At 43.9% G+C, this 3,938-nt stretch overlaps 1 non-coding gene across 1 annotated transcript; it reads left to right on the forward strand.

Moving 5' to 3' along the window:
- Positions 1–528: 528 nt before the first annotated feature.
- trnak-cuu (transfer RNA lysine (anticodon CUU)) lies at positions 529–600 on the forward strand. The gene has a single exon. It is a non-coding gene; the product is annotated as a tRNA-Lys (tRNA).
- Positions 601–3,938: the final 3,338 nt, after the last annotated feature.

The raw sequence follows: 3,938 nt of genomic DNA on the forward strand, positions 1-3,938 counted from the left end.
AGAGTATGGTGTTACAGTCATAGCTAGGGTGTAGAGAAAGATCAATTAAATGCAAGGTTGGTCGATTCAAAAGTCTGACAGCAGCAGGGAAGAAGCTGTTCTTGAGTTGGTAGGTTTGTGACCTCAGACTTTTGTATGTTTTTCACGACGGAAGAAGGTGGAAGAGAGAATGTCCGGGGTGCATGGGGTCCTTAATTATGCTGGCTGCTTTTCTAACATGGCAGGATGTGCAGATGGAGTTAATGAATGGACTGGGCTACATTCACAACCCTTTGTAGTTTCTTGCGGTCTTGGTCAGAGCAGGAGCCATACCAACCTGTGGTACATCCGGAAAGAATGCTTTCCATGGTGCATCTGTAAAAATTGCTGAGAGCCATAGCGGATATGGTGAATTCCCTAAGTCTCCTGAGAAAGTGGAGGCGTTGGTGGGCTTTCTGAACTATAGTGTCAGTAGGGACCAGGACAGATGGTTGGTGAACTGAACACCTAGAAACTTGAAGCTCTCGACCATCTTTTACGTGCTTATATGCCCAGCTAGTTCAGTTAGTAGAGCATGAGACTCTTAATCTCAGGTCGTGGGTTCGAACCCCACATTGGGTGCCATTTTGGGGTGGGACGGTGGCAATGTGGTTAGCACTGTTGCCTCTCAGCGCCAGGGACCCGGGTTCGATTCCTGGCTTGGGTCACTGTCTGTGTGGAGTTTGCACATTCTCCCCGTGTCTGCGTGGGTTTCCTCCGGGTGCTCCAGTTTCCTGCCGCATTCTGAAAGACGTGCTGATTAGGAACATTGGCCATGCTAAATTCTTCCTCAGTGTACCTAAACAGGCCCTGGGGTGTGGCTGCTCAGGGATTTTCACAGTAAATTACATTGCAGTGCCAATGTAAGCCTACTTGTAAGACTCATAAGAATACACTTTAAACTGAAACCAAAAGAGAAAATGCTGGAACATCTCAGCAGGTCTGGCAGCATCTGTAAGGAGAGAAAAGAGCTGACGTTTCGAGTCAAAGGGTCACCTAGACTCAAAACGGACTTTAAACTGAACCTCCCTTCATAAACATCTCTCCATCTTCAAGACACACCTCAAAACCTATCTCTTCTTACGTCACTCAGTGTCAAATTTTGATTGATAATCACTTCTCTGTAACATCTTGTGATGTTTTATTAAATTAAGATCGCCCTTGAAATCCCTTTGAACCTTTTGCTATATTAAAGGTGGAATACAGGGGTAAAGTGGTGTTATTTGGTGTGAATTACTCAACCCATCTCCAGACATTTGATTTGTTTTGCTTACTGAACATATTTAACAGAAAGATTGAAACCAAAAGCCACATCTAGAATTCAGGGCATATCTAATTCCCTTTCTCCTTGCACCCTGAAGTAATATCATTGTGTGCAGACTCACTCACTTCTTGGTGTCTGGCCTGAGGGTATGGTATTGAGGATGTGAATCAACAAAACCAAAGAACTATGTCAACAAGAACACTAACATTCTGGAATCTCACCAAACTTTTCACAGACGCACTATGATATTTCCATGAGTGAATTTGACTTGTAACAGGAGGGAAAATGAAATCAATGAAATGATGCATCAGTGATAAAAAATAATCTATGTCTCAACTCTGGGCTAGTTGTAGAGTCTGAAATACTACACTCCATAGCACGTGGGATGTGGGTTTAAATTTGGCTTGCAATTCTCCACTGTACACATCCAACTGGTCTACAAATACAAAGGTCCTCTGCCTTTCTGTACTGGATCATGAACGCTGATGAGAATTGTTGGGGATGTAGGATTCGAAAGACAAATGCAGGCAATTCCTATTGTCCCCCGTATTTCTGGTGACCGTGTGCTTTCAGCCCTACGCTGGAGAATACTTGGTGCTTGAGTAAATTTCAGCACACCAGTGCAGAGGTTACAAATTAAAATGCCACCATGGCAAAGTGTGTAAACCAGGCAGGCTGCTGTTGCAAGCTGCTGCATCATGGTAAATGCCCACTTGATTGCTGACTGCCTTGCAAAGGTATACCTACCCAGTCTGCTCTACATTTGTCTGTTGTCTGCAAGAGTAGGCTATTCAGCCCCTTGATCCTGTTCTGCCATTCAATAAGATCATGGCTTATTTGATTGTGACCTTAACAACCTATCCTGGTCCCCCCACGCTGACACTATAGTTAAGAAAGCCCACCAACGCCTCTACTTTCCCAGGAGACTAAGGAAATTTGGCATGTCCGCTATGGCCCTCACCAACTTCTACAGATGCACCATAGAAAGCATTCTTTCCAGTTGTATCACAGCTTGGTATGGCTCCTGCTCTGTCCAAGACTGCAAGAAACTACAAAAGGTTGTGAACAAAGCCCAGTCCATCACTCAAACCAGCCTCCCATCCATTGACTCTGTCTACACTTCCCGATGCCTCGGAAAAGCAGCCAGCATAATTAAGGACCCCACGTATCCCAGATATTCTCTCTTCCACCTTCTTCCGTCGGGAAAAAGATACAAAAGTCTGAGGCCACGTACCAACCAACTCAAGAACAGCTTCTTCCCTGCTGCCATCAGACTTTTGAATGGACCTACCTCGCATTAAGTTGATCTTTCTCTACATCCTAGCTATGACTGTAACACTACATTCCACACCCTCTCCTTTCCTTCTCTATGTACGGTATGCTTTATTTGTACAGCGCGCAAGAAACAATACTTTTCACTGTATACTAATAAATGTGACAATAATAAATCAAATCAAATATACGTTTCTTTAATTTTGCTTGTCCTGGTAACAATAATTTGCCTTTATATAGCATCTTTAATACAGTAAAACATCACAAGGTGAGGTGGTTATCAAATAAAAGACAGGAGAGTTATCAAATTAAAAAATGCAAATAATGGACTTAAACAACCAGAGGTGACATGAGGAGAAACAGTTTGATGGAGTACATAGTTCAGATTTCAAATGCATCACCTGATGGGGTGCTGGAGACAGATTCAGTTGTAGCTTTCAAATGGGAAGTTAATAAATAAATATCTGAAGGAGAAAGAAATTGCAAGGATATTGAAAAAGAATGAATATGGGAATATGGAACAAAAGACAGGAGTTGGTCATGCTTGAATTTTCAATATTTATAGCTGATCTGATCTTGGCCTCCATTCCCCTCTCCTGCCTGTTCAACACTTGACTCCTCTATGGTTCAAAAACATTTTTATCTCAGCCTTGAATATATTCAAAGACTCAGCCTTCGCAGGGCTAGAGAATTTCCAATATCCATGAGCGTCATTCACGGTGGCACAATGGTTAGTACTGCTGCCTCACAGCGCCAGGGACCCGGGTTCAATTCCCGTCTTGGGTCACTGTCTGTGTGGAGTTTGCATGATTTTCCTGTGTCTGCGTGGATTTAAGCCACAAGTTACTGTCACGAAGTAGGCTTACATTAACACTGCAACGAAGCCACTGTAAAAATCCCCTTGGCGCCACACTCCGGTGCCTGTTCGGGTACACTGAGGAAGAATTTAGCATGGCCAATGCACCTAACCAGCACGTCTTTCGGACTGTGGGAGGAAACCAGAGCACCCGGAGGAAACCCACGCAGACACGTGGAGAGCGTTCAAACTCCACACAGATAGTGACCCAAGCCGGGAATCGAACCCGGTTCCTGGCGCTTTGAGGCAACAGTGCTAAGCTTCCTCCCAAAGTCCAAGACATGCGGTTGATTGGCCATGCTAAATTGTCCCTTAGTGTCAGGGGGATTACTAGGGTACATTTGTGGGATTGTGGATATAGGGCTTGGGTGGGATTGTTGTCAGTGAGGGCTCAATGGGCTGAATGGCCTCCTTCTGCACTATCATGATTCTATGATCTGAGAAAAGAAATTCCACATCACCTATGACATAAATGGGTGATTGATTTGATTTATTGATTGATTGATTTATGATTGTCACATGTATTGG

The sequence above is a fragment of the Mustelus asterias genome, chromosome 11, assembly GCF_964213995.1.
Source record: "Mustelus asterias chromosome 11, sMusAst1.hap1.1, whole genome shotgun sequence".
Lineage (NCBI taxonomy): Eukaryota > Metazoa > Chordata > Chondrichthyes > Carcharhiniformes > Triakidae > Mustelus > Mustelus asterias.